The following is a 14,827-nucleotide window of genomic DNA, read 5'->3' as shown; positions in this document are numbered from 1 at the left end:
TCCTTTGCTGTACAAAAACTTTTTAGTTTGAGGTAGTACCATTTGTATATTTTTATTTTTGTTTCCCTTGCCCGAGGAGATATATCCAAAAAGATATTACTGTTAGTAATATCAGAAATTTTACTGCCTATATTTTCTGCTAGAAGCTTTATGGTTTTGGGTCTTACATTTAAGTCTTTAATCCATTTTGACTCTATTCTTTTATACGGTCTAAGAAGATAGTCCAGTTTATTTATTTATTTATTTATTTATTTATTTTTGCATGTATCTGTCCAATTTTCTCAACACTATTTATTGAAGAGACTGTCTTTATCCCATTGTATATTCTTACCTCCTTTGTCATATATTAAGTGAACGTATAGGTGTAGATTAATTTCTGGGCTCTCTATTCTGTTTCCTTGATCAATGTATCTGTTTTGATTACTGTAGCCTTGTAGTATGGTTTGATATCAGGTAGTGTGATACCTCCAATTTTGTTCTTCTTTTTCAAGATTGCCGCAGCTATTCCAAGTCTTTTATGGTTCCACATAAATTTTAGGATAATTTGTTCTAGCTCTCAAAAATGCCATTAGTATTTTGATAGGGATTTCATTGAATCTATTGATTGTTTAGGTAGTATGGCCATTTTAATGATGTTGATTCTTCCTACCTATGAGCACGGTATATGCTTCTATTGATTTGTATCTTCTTCAATTTCTTTTTTCAGTGACATAATTTTCTGCGAATATACCTTTTACCTCCTTGGTTAATTCGATTCCCAGGTATTATATAGTTTTTCACGCAATCGTAAATGGGATTGTTTTCTTAATTTCTCTTTATGAAAGTTCATCATTGGTATATAAAAATGCCACTGACTTCTGAATATTTATTTTGTAACCTGCTACTTTACTGAATTCATTGATCAGTTCTAACGGTTTTTTGGTAGAATCCTTAGGGTTCTTTATATATAGTATCATGTCATTGGCAAAAAATTAAAAATTTACTTCTTCTTTTCTAATTCAGATGCCTTTTATTTCCTTTTCTTGTCTTATTGCTGTGGCTAAGACTTCCAATACAATGTTGAAGAGGAGTGGTGAAAGTGGACATCCTTATCTTGTTCCTGATCTTAAGGGAAATGCTTAGAGCCTTTCCCCATTGAGTATGATGTTAGCTGTAGGTTTGCTATATCTGACCTTTATTATGTTGAGGTATGTTCCCTCTGTTCCCACTTTGCTGAGAGTTATCATAAATGGATGCCGGATTTTATTGAACGCTTTTTCTGCATCTATTAATATGATTATATGGTTTTTATCTTTTGGTTTTTTAATGTGGTGTATCACATTACTAGATTTGTGGATATTGTACCAACCTTGCATCCCAGGAATAAATCCAATTTGATCATGGTGTATGATATTTTTAATGTATTGCTGAATTCGGTTTGTTAATATTTTGTTGAGGATTTTTGTATCAATGTTCATTGGCCTATAGTTTTCTTTTTTTGCAATGTCTTTGTCTGGTTTTGTAATCAAGGTAATGGTAGCCTCATAAAAGGAGTTAGGGAGCATTTCCTCTTGAATTGTTTGGAATAGTTTGAGAAGAATTGGTGTTAATTCTACTTTGAATGTTTGGTAAAATTCACCAATGAAGCCATCTAGTCCAGGACTTTTGTTTTTGTGGAGGTTTTTGATTATCAGTTCTGTTTCATTGGTAATAATCAGTCTGTTTCTTTTTGACTTAGTCTTGGGAGATTGTTATGTTTCTAGGAATGTGTCCATTTCTTCCAGATTGTCCAATTTGCTGGCATGTAATTGCTCATAGTATTTTCCTATGATCCATTGTATTTCTGTGGAGTCCATAGTTATTTCTCCTCTTTCATCTGATTTTATTTATTTGAGTCCTCTCTCTTTTTTCCTTGACAAGTCCAGCTAAAGGTCTGTCAATTTTTTTTATCCTTTCGAAGAACCACCTCTTGGTTTCATTAATCTTTTGTATTGTTCTCCTAGACTCTATTTCATTTATTTCTGCTCTGATCTTTATTATTTCCTTCCTTCTATTCACTTTGGGCTTTGTTTGCTGTTCTTTTTCTAGTTCTTTTAAGTTCTCTTAAGGTTAGTTTGTTTATTTTAGCTTTCTCTTATTTCTTGAGGTAGGCCTGTATTGCTACGAATTTCCGTCTTAGGACTTTTTTTCACTGTGTCCCATAGATTTTGAGTTGTTGTGTTTTCATTCATTTTCATTTGTCTCTAGGAATCTTTCAATTCCTTCCTTGATCTCATTGATAACCCATTCATTGTTTAGTAGTATGTTATTTAGCCTCCATGTGTTTGTGTATTTTTCCAGTTTTTTTCTTGTAGTTGATTTCTAGTTTCATACCATTGTGATCAGAGAAGATGGTTGATATGATTTCAGTCTTCTTAAGTTTATTGAGACTTGTTTTGTGTCCTAACATGTGGTCTATCCTTGAAAATGTTCCATGTGCACTTGAGAAGAATGTATATTTTGCTGCGTTGGGGTAAAATGCCCTGAAAATATCTATTAAATCCAATTGGTCTATTGTGTCTTTTAGGCTCATTGTTTCCTTGTTGATTCTTTGCCTGGAAGATCTGTCCATTGGTGTCAATGGGGTATTAAAGTCTCCTACTGTGAGTGTGTTACTATTGATCTCTCCCGTTCTATCATTCAATAATTGCTTTATGGGTGTAGGTGCTCCTATGTTGGGTGCGTATATGTTTACAACGGTTATGTCCCCTTGATTTATCGATCCCTCTATCATTATGTAATGCTCTTTTTTTGTCTCTTATATAGCCTTTGTTTTAAAATCTATTTTATTAGGTATAAGTATCACTATTCTCACTTTTTTTTCATTTTCATTTGCATGAAATATCTTTTTCCATCCCTTTACTTTCAGTCTGTAAGTGCCATTTGATCTGAAGTGGGTCTTTTGTAGACAGTATATGCATGGGTGTTGTTTTCTTATCCATTCCTCTACCCAGTGTCTTTTGATTAGAGCATTTAATCCATTTACTTTTAAAGTGATTACTGATAGGTACATACTTGCTGCCATTTTATTATTCGTATTTGTTATTTCTATTTTCTTTTTTACCCCTTCTCTTTTTACAGAAGTCCCTTTAACATTTCTTGTAATAGTGGCCTGTTGGTGATGAATTCTTTAAGTTTTCTCCTTTCTGGGAAGCTCTTTATCTCACCTTCCATTTTAATCGAAAGCCTTGCTGGATAGAGTATTCATGGTTGTAGATTCTTATTTTTCATACCTTTGAATATTTCTTGCCAATCCCTTCTGGCCTGCAAACTTTCTATTGAAAAATCAGCAGACATTCTTATAGGGGTACCCTTGTAGGTAATTAGCTGCCTTTCTCTTGCTGCTTTTAAGATTCTCTCTTTGTCTTTTACCTTTTAATTATGATGTCTTGGTGTAGGTCTGTTTGAATTCCTCTTGTTTGGGATTCTGTGCTTCTTGAACTTGTATGTCTAATTTCTTTGTCAGGTTAGGGAAGTTTTCTGTCATTATTACTTCAAATAGATTCTCAATCCCTTGCTCTCTCTCTTCCCCTTCAGGGACTCCTATGATCCAGATATTGTTACACTTCATGTTGTCCCAGAAGTCTCTTAAACTATCCTCATTTTTTAAAATTCTTTTTTCTTTTTGTTGTTCTGATTGGGTGTATTCTGCTACCTTGTCTTCCAGTTCACTGATTCGATCTTCTGCTTTGACCAATCTGTTGAATCCTTCTAGTGTATTCTTCATTCCAGTTATTTTATTCTTCATTTTTGTCTGGTTCTTTTTTATGGTTTTCTATGTGTCAGGAATATTTGCTTCATCTCTCAGCTTTGGCCAGATGGCCTAATGTGGAAAGTGTCCTGCATTGCCCAATGGCGCACTCTCCCTGATCCCCTATGCCAGTGCTCTAGATGTGATCTTTGTGTGGGTTGTGTGTGATCTTCTATTGTGGCCAAGCCTTTATTGTTGTTAGTAGATCAGAGGATGAGATTAACGCTCACACTGACTAATTGTGGGAATTGGCTGCACCTACAGAGAAAGAATTGCTGTGTGGGGGCTGACTCCACTGAGTGGGATTTGCCCTAGCAGGCTTGTGTACTTGTTGCAACCACCCTTTGTGTGTACCACTAATGGAGCCAGTCGGGAGTTGCTCTGTTGTGGTCTGGTACCAACCTCCGGATGCGTTGGTTTTGTGGCCCCTTGGGAGGGGTCCCCAGTAGGCCTAGGTCAACCGCTGCCTTTGATTTCTCAGAGCTACCCAGTGGGAACTACAAAGCGATTCACAGAAGGTTGTTGCCTATGCTGGATCTATAGGTAAGAGGAAGAGACAGTGCTGTAGGCTGTGGTCCGGTTATCCCCCGTGCCTGACCTAAGGCAGTGTGGCAGAAGGACTAGTGCTCCTCCAGGTTTGACACTGTTTGTCAGGTGCCTATAAGTCTGTGAAACTGGAAGAGCCTCTGGGTGATATGCATGTTGTGCGGTGCAGGACCCCGGGAGTCTCCTGGATCTATTTAGTAAATTTCCCTTGCCACCGCAGTGTCATTTTACATTTTACTCTGTGACTCCTGTACAGGTTTCCAATTGTAGCAAGGTCAGCTGCTGCCCAGCTTGGGCCTGAATGCTCCACCCCAGGGCAGGGGCAGCTTCCTATCGACATGCAATGGGCACTTTGTGTATTGGATAGAGCAGGAACTCAGGGAGTCAAAGGCCATCAGGCCAGTATAGACTCCTGCAATCCTCTCAAAGGATATTGCAGCTTGTACACGCAGCAGTGGTCTGCCCACACTATTTTCCCCGAAATGCGCCCCTTGCGCTAGCCAAGGGCTATTGCTTGCCCAGACTGCATAACCCCCGAGCCAAGCAGGGTAGAGAAGGCTGTCTGTCAATGGGCTGCAGGCACTTTGTGGCTTGGGTGAAGCGGGATCTCAGGGAGACAAGATCCATCAAGCCAATACCGCCTCAGTTTTGCTGTAACTTCTGTGCCTGGGCATTCCCGCTGTAGTCACAGATCACAGTGAGACCAACTGCCCTCTGAAGTGGTCCCACAGACCCCTGCAATCCCTGGAAGCACTGTTGCAACTCTTGGAGGCAGCAGAGGTCTACCTGCAACTGATTTCTTTGCAGTGCCCTCCCTGTGCTAACCAAAGTTTGTTGCCTGTATGGATTGGGAGATGGTGGTGGGGGCAGGTGGGGCAGGGGTGTGACCACCTGGGACAATTTGTAGGTAGGGTGGGACGGTGTCTCAGAGAGACAGTGGCAGTCAGATCAATATAGTCTCAGTGTTGCTGCAACTTTGGTAACCTATTATGCATTCCCACAGAAGTCCCAGATCATAGCAAGACCAGCTGCTGCCTAGGACTGCCCCACAGATCCCTGGGATCCCCCCAAGTTCGTGTTGGCAGCAGTGATCTGGCTGACCTTATCTCAGAATGCATCTCACAGTGCTGGCTGCCAGCTGGAAATGCCTGGCCCTGAAATTGCACAGGGAGTTGCAGCCATCCAGCAACAAAAGGGCCTGGGGATCTGCAGATTGGGTGGGGTACGTTAATCCACTCAGCCCAGCCCTTCCTAATTGCCCTATAGGAGGGGTCTGCACTATCAAGGTGGCTTAGTCTGTAGATTACCAGGTAGGGGGGCTGGACTAAGGCACAATGGTGGCCGCCCTTCCAGCCCTTGTTCTGGCACCAGGTAATATTAGCAGACTTTTTCGGTATGGATCTCACACAAGCCTCTGAGCCACCTCTGGTGTCCCAGGTGAGTGTCTGCAAGTCAGAAAGCCTGTGCAGTGGGTCCTTCAAAGGGATGTCTAGAGTTTCAGTCTCCGTCTGTCTCACCCAGACAGTCGGAATCTCCTCTGGTTTTTACAGTCAGAGTTATTGGAATCTCCTCTTCCCTGAGCTTGGAAGCCCTCAAATGAGACCAAGACCCCCCTCTCTCCAGGAGAGCCTCTGCAGCCTCGCTTTCCCTCCCAGCGATCCTCCACCATCCACGGGTGCAGGCCCAGCCCAGTTCATGACTTTGCCCCTCCTACTGGCTTCCATGTGGCTTCTTTATATTATTAGACTGTAGGTGTTACAGTAAGCTGGACTTCAGGTGATTTTCCACGTGATTATTTTATATTTGGTTGTAATTTCAATGTGTACCTGGGAGGAGACGAATCCTGCTTTTACCTAGTCCGCCATCTTCCTACCCCAGCTACCGTCCCCAAATTGATTATTTTTTTATAGCTGAAGAGATAACCTGTCCAGATCAAATGGACATTTTTAGAGAATGCTGGTAGAGGGGAAATGTGAGAAAAAGGGATTGCTTCCTTTTCTTTCTGTAATGAAAATATGTCATTTACTGTTAATACCTTGAATAGCTGCTTATTATCAACTTTCAAGGAGAAAACTTCAGTTGCTTTGGACTTAAAAATAGTTTGAAATTAATAATAAAATAAAATAAAATGCTTAAAAAATAGGTGTTTTTACTGAAGCCACATCATCTGGCCAACTTGCAAGAGGGCTGAAGACAACACTTAATTTGGTGGACAGAATTTAGGACAGTATTTATTTAGTAATAAAATATACTAAAGAGAGAAGTTAGGTGCCTCAACCAGTGACTATGAAATATAATACTCAATTACTAGAAAGACCAACAAATAAAATCATCACATATTTATTAAATGCTTTCAGGCTAAGACTGGGAAATTATAATCTAGTTGAGGAAATAAAACAAACATGCCAAATTTTAAATAATAATAAAAGATAGAAATAAGGGACCAAAAGTGAGTACCTGATTAATTAGCTAAGTAATTTGTACTAATGAGTGTAAGAAGTCAGAAAAGAAAGTCTTTAGTGTCAGAATGATAGAAATTTCCTTCAAGTACGAAGCAGTATTTGAGCCAAGTTTTGGTTGACTCAAAGATGAAAGACAAAGAGCAAAAGGCAGCTGTTGGGACAGATAGTAGAAAATCAAGAGTCTTGCTGAAAGACACTGGGGCTTCATTTCATAGCTGCAAAACCAGAGGCAGACGTACAGCATGTAGAAAGAATACTTCATTGGGAGCATTTCCAAACTAGTAGGTATGAGAAAATAAGTACAGTTGTCTTTAAAGTTTTAGTAGTATTGACATCACCATCATTATTTATAGCAGAAACTTGGATATTTACCTCTATTTATTAGACTTTTCATTATTCAGAAAGAACCTGAAGAGTATATGTGTATGAATATATTATTTTTATTGTGAAGTATTTCTGGGCCTATTTATAAGAATTTTCAAAACTAAAATATTAACCTATTTTATGTTAATTTTGATAAGTTGTGTTGGTGCATGTATATTCTTGAGGAAAATTATTAGAGACTTTAAAAATATTGGCTGGCTTGCTCTCCTTTCCTTTCCTTTTTCCTTTCCCTTCCCTTCCTTTCCCTTCCCTTCCCTTCCCTTCCCTTCCCTTTCTTTTTTCTTTTCTTTTCTTTCTTTGCTTTGTATTTAAACAGAGCAAATGATGCTAGAAGAGCTTCCCCCCACACACTAATTTAGAGACAAAAAATTTTTAATCTGAGACATTGAAGGCATGCTTCTAGTTATATATGAGATTCTATGTTAAATTTTCATTGTAGAATATAACCTAGATTTGTCTTTTGCCACAAATATTTTATTGATTACCTGCACAGTTAGGAAGATAGCAAAGCTTATAAAACAGATAATCCATAAACATTAGTTTAGCTTATCTACATTGATTTATTGCTGAAGTCCTATGTACTCTATGTTTAAAGTTATTTCTTACCCAGTGAGTCTCAAGATTACCTTTTAATATAAGAAATATAATCTTAGAATAAAACTCAAGAAGTATTTTTATAAATGCTAATAATAAAGGTCGATTAGTAGTCAGTGTTCATGAATACTTAGAGCACTGTTTTGCAAGGACTGTAGACCTTTGCATTATAATCACCAGAGATGTGATTTAAAAAGTAGAGAAATTGTAACCTTAGCCTAGATTTTCTGAGTCAAAATCTCTGGGTTTATTACCCGGGAATTTATATTTTAAAATAGTATACCTTTGATCCTGAAGTGCATTATAGTTTGTGATTCATTACAACCACCATTTATTTATATCATGCTTAGATTCATATAATCGAAGATGTTACATAGTTGTTATGGTAGGTTTGTGTGTGTTTCTGTGTGTCATAGAAGCTTTGAAGTCAGATCAGCAAGTATCTCAGTAGTTTTCATAGATCTCTATAGACCATATATTTTTTTAAATTTATTATCTTATTAGTTAATCTGTAGAAACTGTTGGAGCGAGACTGTTTCTTACCTGAAGAGCAGATATCTTTCCTTAATGCTTTTTAAAAAATGCCTAGGCCCTGGCCCCACATTATACCAATAAAATCAAAATATCTAAGGATTAGACTGAGTCTTATTATTCAAAAGAGTTCCAAGTGTTTTTACTGTGCAGCTGTAATTGAGAAATAGAGATCTATACTAATGACCAAAAAGAACAATGATGTTGCTAATCCAAAAATTATTGATGTTTGGCTTGGGAATCCATAGTACTCAAAACCACATAACTAAAGGTATGACGCTGTAACATCAAAATCTTGTTTCCCTAATGGCTTGTCTCTGGCCGATTTAAAAAACCAAAGGAAATCAGAATCAAGTTCTTTCCACAAAGAACATTTTCGCTGGATAATCCCAATTGTTTATGAGAGAGAATTTCTCCCTAAAGACCTCTGCTAAATTTCACTAGGTTGGTGTAAAGTACTGACTGGGCAGTTTAAGTGATAAGGGGAATAAAATTTTGATCTTTTCATGAGGAGAGAATGTTTAATTGATTTCTATGATTTGGGCTTTTATAGGTAACTCAAATGTAATCAAGAACATTTTTTTAATTATCTGTTTTGAACATGGAAATTACTTTCTAGAGTGAGGGTATATGTACGTAGGACATCAGACTCAATGTGCTTTAAATTATATTTCTTAAAAATGTTCATAGAAACTAAGTAGTCATAGAAAATTAGTACTATAGAAAGTGCTAAACCTTATGACATGGATCAAAATATATGTTCCACAGAACTTTCTGATTCTTCTATAGCAAAAATCTCATTATTATTACATTTATTTACATGAAACATGTCCTGTGATATACACCTCCCTTCACCCAAACTTATTAAAGTCATAAAGAATAATTTCAAGATCTGCTTTTATATTTAAAATAAATGAAACTATTTATAACATCAAATTTATGATATTTTCTTGTTTCTCTTTTAGATGCTTATTGAAGATATCAGTTTCTGCATGTGGGAGGTAGATGTTGAAGGTAATATGGTTTACAGACAAGGTATTTAAAAGATAGAAACTCAAGGTAAGTAATAACTGTAGCCTCATAAGTAATCTCATTTAAATGGTTACAGTTGCTATATTGTAATTAGACTTGCTAAACTTGCTTACTTTTTATCACTGACCCTAAGTGACCTCACCACCACATTTATTCACATTCAGACACAAATTTTTATGCCCTAACACCATCTTGACAGGAAGTATCAGATTTCATGTACAACAGGCAGTTGATAAAATTGATATATTATGAAAGAGTGCAAACCAATTAAGAAGAATGGAGACATGAAGTAGCTTTCATCAAAACTGTGAGCACAACTCAGTAGAGATTAATTTGAAAAAATAAACAAAAACTACTATCCACTACACTTTCTTTTTAATGAATTCATTAATCAGTTTTGTAACCATGTTAGGAACTTGTTCTTTAACGACTCCAAAAACCACTGATAATACTCATAGTATTATCTCTGACTACCAAACCTCTTCACTATTTCTTGAGTCCCTAAAGATTTGTCTTGACCTACCATATCCTTTCACTTACCATGTTCTGTTCATGCCTTCAGTGATTGATTAGGTGCTTACATTACTAAGTGAATTTTTCGAATACATTTTGGTAAAATTTTGAGTGAGGTAGGAGGGATACAAAGTGCAAAAAATAATGTGTGTGTCAGGTGGGTACAATGGAACCTTAGAGAGTATGTGACCTATATATGGGACACTTGTTCATCTCTAGAATCCTTTTTAAGTGGGAATAAGAGACCAGTAAAATCATATACCATGTTTTTTTGGGGGTTTTTTTTGTTGTTGTTGTTTTTTTTTTTTTCAGAAGAAACCAGAAATACAGATTTTGAAAAGTTCTAAGTTCTCAATATTAGAATAAAATTTTGCCTGTGGAAAAAATCCACTTTTGCCACTGTGTGAACCAAATAAAACAGTTTACAGCCTCTGGTAGGGGAATTTTTTCCCTTTGTTCTATTTTTCTTTATTCTTTCAGAATGTAAGTACTTAGAATCTATTTTTTTCTCCTTAATTTGTGGTTAGCAGCTTAGTGATTTTGCTAGTTTTCTGTGATGAATATTATTGTCAGAAATGACTTCTCATGAAAATATAAATGATATTACTTATTTTTTTAAATCATTTCTATTATTATATATGGTGAATTGGTTACTTGGAACAGCTATTCAATTGTTTTCTGAATTATAATAATTAGGCAATTATTTTTATAGTTCCTTCATCTCCACAGTCTAAAACAGATCCTCTGATTAAAGAAGAGAAAAAGGAATTATTTTTTTAATGAACTTTTTGCATAAAGAATAGAGTAAATCATACTCTTCAGTTTATGGCACACTGTTATCACTGGCCCATGCAAAGTGCTTATTTTATTTGTTTATATATTTTTCTTTATTGTCATTTCCACTCCCATTCTCCTGACCTCGACCCACAAGAAACCATTCTAATATGATAGTCTAAAATAATATCTACTGCACTGTTCTTTTTTGTTTGTAGTTTGGTAAGATGACTATTCTTTTGTGTGTATGTATGTGTGTGTGTGTATGTATATATTTTTGTATTTTTTAAATGTGTATATATATGTATATATATGTATGTATTTTTTAAATATACTAAAGGAAAATTTTCAAATAAATAAAAAAGAAAAGGGAGAATAGTATTTTGAATCTCCCTGTGCCTATCTCTCAGCTCCAGCAGTTATCTCATGGTTGAGCTTGTCTCAACTATATTTCAACCCTGCCCCTTGCTCATTTATGTACATGAAATTTTAATGTGCATAAATGGAACTGTGCTATGTATCTCATTCTGTTTCTTACTATATTATTTTATTTAACCTTATGTTTTTATCATTTGTATATATTGTCTTTTTGCATTAACTGCTACATTATATTCCATGGTTTATAGCTGCCATGTTTTAACTATCCATATTTTCCTCTAATTGCCACCCGAATTGCTTCCAATTTCCTGTCACAACAAACAATGCCATGATGAATGTCCTCATGCTTGTCCTTTATGGAACTTTGTTAGGATTTCTTTGGGATATATACCCAGTTTCAGAACTGCTGGGTAGTAGGACATATGTTTATATTTAATTTGACCAAGTCCTACCAGATGCTCTACCAGATAAATACTTTCGTTCACACTTTCGCCAGCAGTAAACTGTTCATCACTGCCAACCCTTGACATCATCTAGCTTTATATTTTTAGTCTAGCGTGTACAGTTTTGTAGTCAGTGTTTTAATTCGAATTCCTCATCACTAATGAGTTTGAGTATCTTTTTTATTTTTGTTGGCCTTCGACTTCCCACTTCTGAAATTGCTTGTTCACATTATTTATTTTTTATGTGGTTTCTGTCTCTTGATTAATGTTTTTAAGAGTTTGTCGCATATTCTAGATATTCATTTCTTGTCAGTTTTAGTTATTAAAAATTATCTGCTTCCATTATTTCAACATTTTAATTTTGTGCATGATGTTCTTTAAGTAGATATTAACATTTTAAATATTCATTTAAGATATTTTCTTGATGTATATTGCTGATGCAAAGAAACGCTACTGAGGTTTTGAAACTTGATCTTTGTTCTAACAACATTGCCGAACTTTTATTCTTAATAGGTAGTCCTTTTTTCTGGATAAATGATCATGTTTCAATGATAAATAATGAGTTTTATTTCTACCCTTCCCATCCTTTTACTTCTTTCTTCTTTTTCGTATCTTTGGTCAGTTTCTCTGGAACTATGTTAAACAGTAGTAGTGACAGTGGGCATCCTCATTTATGCCCAGTCTTAGAATGCATCTAGTTTCTCACTTAAGTATAACATTTGTTGAAGATGTTAATGTATAACCTTTACCAAATTAAGAAATGTTCTTCTGTTTCTAGCTTGCTCTGCATTCTTATAAATAGGTATTGAACCCCATAAAATGTTTTTATGCATCTGTTAAAATAATCATATGATATCTATCTCGTGGTATATTAATGTTGTGAATTATATAGTTAGAATTTCTCATGTTAACCACCCCTACATTCCTAGTTTATATACCACTTGATTGTAGTGTATTATTTTTAATACATTATTGTATTTGGTTAGCAAATATTTAGGATTTTAGAATCTACATTTTTAAGTGAAATGTGTGATAATTTTTATTTTCTCATCTAATTTTACATTTAAGATTATACTAGCTTTATAAAAATGAGATGGGCAGCTTTTAGTCTTTTTCTATTTTCTAGAACAACTTGAATAAGGTATGAATTTATTGTTTCTTAAATGTTTGTTAAAATTTATATAAAACGATCTAATTTTGAGGATTTTTATGAGATTTCTTTGAAAGCTATTTATGTCTTTAATGCTTTATAGTCTATTCAGGATTTTTACTCAGTTTCTTCCAGTCCCCCTCCCATGGGTACAAATGACAGCTCATGGTCTTCCCACCGGCAGTGTAGCCCAGACCCAGTTTCCTTTGAGTCAGGAAACACTTAGACAATCTCAGTGTCCACATGTAACTTAGCCATGTATTACTCACCCCACATTTTGAACCAACCAGAGATTCAATGCCCTAACTCTGACCAGTGGGCTCTGGTCTGCCCAATATTGCTTCACTTAAACTCTCACTGCCACATTAATCTTGTACTCCAAAGATTTTCTACTTTCCTATAATGCCAGAAACCTGGGTTAATAATGTCCTGAATTGACTTCTTTATATCTCTTAAAACTGTTGCCATATTTCTGGTTACATGTGTCAAGATTATATGAAAGGTAAATATTTCAACAAAAGAATGAGGAAAGTATTATGTTCAGGGAAGGTATGCGTTGGAGAAAAAATGAGCAATCATCTGGTCTAACATCCTTACAGTCATACCAAATTGTAATTAACTCTGGAAGATTTTTACTTTAATCCCGAGAGTTTGAAACTTTATAGTAACCAAATGTTAGCAGAAGAAAATTTAAAGTATTTCCACTTAACAAAAAGAAAAAGGAATAGAATTTATAAGTAGAAAGTTTATAGACCCATTAGCAAGAAAAAAATTGTCAATAAACATATTATACTTATTGTAATTTTTGATACATTTGACTGAGTTTCTACTACCTTCAGTTTTTCTCACACACTTTGTGTATCTTCATTTCTTTTTAATCCTTTCTTATTTAAAAAAAAAAAAATGCAGTATTTATGTATCTCTCCTAAAAAGATTCATGTACAATCTGACATCCCTTCATTTCCCTCACTTTACCCAGCTCTATCATGTTGCTGTTATCTACTTTAAATTCTAAAATATTGTAGTCAAATTTTTTTCTTTGCTGTTAGCTATTTTTAAAGACAACAAACATGGTAAAGATATTTGATCAGCATTTCTTTATACATCTTTTAAACATTTTCTGAATGTTTTCCTCTATTTGATTATTTCTTCAACACCTGTTTTCTGAGGCCTCCAATGCTTAAAAGCATTATTATATCCTCATATTTGAAAGACTGCATAGCTGTATATAAAACTCTAGATTTTGAATTTTTGATACTTTGAAAATCCATGGTCCTTTTGTTCTGTTATCACCATCATTTCTTCAAATATATTCTTCTTCATATTTTTATTTTTCTCTGTGTTCCTGTTATTCAAATACTAACATTGGTAATTCCTTAGCCTGTCTTTTATATTTTCTCTTTTCTTGTCTTTTCCTTAGTCTTGAAGATTTCCTCAAACTGGTCTTAAAATTCATTAATTTATTCCTCATATTAATTCTACTATTTATTCAATCTCTATGTGTCAAGTATTAGATTTTTCATACTTTATATAAATGCTTGCTCCTTTGTTTTCTTGTTTGTATTACATATCACTAATAGTTCCCTTATCTCTTTTAGTATGTTTATTAGACTAATTTTAAATTCTTGGGCCATCAGATATAACATTTTTGCTTTTCTTAGAATCTGCATGCCAATCTGTTATTTTTCTTTGGAAATAGTTGTGGTCTTTAAAATGTCTTCATATTTTGACCTGTAAGATCATTTTCCCTGGGGTGTTTTGGCTATTCTGTGTGGCATTACATATGAGGAGATACTAGCACCCAGTTCATGTTATTCTCAGTGAGCTCAGAGAAAAGCGGGGAAGTAGAAAAGCCCCAGTCCACCTGAGAAATCACAGTTGGTAATTTATCAAATCAACAAAATGATACCTCAAATCTGCTTCACTATCTCCTCTCACTCCCTCATCTCATCATGGAGAAGCAACATCCAAAGCTGGTGATTGTAATTTACCAGCTCTTACTTGGTAGAGAAGGGCAGGAAACTAACTGTCCAAGGTTAGTTAGTACTCACCTGATTTTCTCAGCTCTTTTAAGTACCCTGTTTACTCTTGAGAATATTTGTACAGCACTCTGAGTTCCTGCAGATGGGGGGTCAGTTTTCTTCTCAAGGCAATGACAGGGAAGAATCCAAAGCAGAAAAGCAGAACTACAGTAGTTTATTTTCTGTTTTGTCTTCCCACAGCCTAAAGGCTGCCTCTTGCCCTAGAACCC

The 14,827-nt window shown here is 35.4% G+C and overlaps 1 protein-coding gene across 12 annotated transcripts in view; it reads left to right on the top strand.

Annotated features, from left to right (window-relative positions):
• The window catches only part of MBD5 (methyl-CpG binding domain protein 5), a 383,463-nt gene that overhangs the window by 130,207 nt on the left and 238,429 nt on the right, over positions 1-14,827 (top strand). For all 12 annotated transcript variants that reach the window (XR_002780142.1, XR_002780140.1, XR_002780157.1 and 9 more), the window contains exon 2: positions 9,252-9,345. The gene's annotated coding sequence lies outside the window, so the exon portion shown is untranslated. The remainder of the gene's footprint in view (positions 1-9,251; positions 9,346-14,827) is intronic.

This window comes from Pteropus vampyrus, unplaced genomic scaffold (assembly GCF_000151845.1).
Source record: "Pteropus vampyrus isolate Shadow unplaced genomic scaffold, Pvam_2.0 Scaffold2, whole genome shotgun sequence".
Taxonomy (NCBI): Eukaryota; Metazoa; Chordata; class Mammalia; order Chiroptera; family Pteropodidae; genus Pteropus; species Pteropus vampyrus.
The sequence above is the reverse complement of the archived record's forward strand: the minus strand, read 5'-3'. Positions and strand labels throughout refer to the sequence as shown.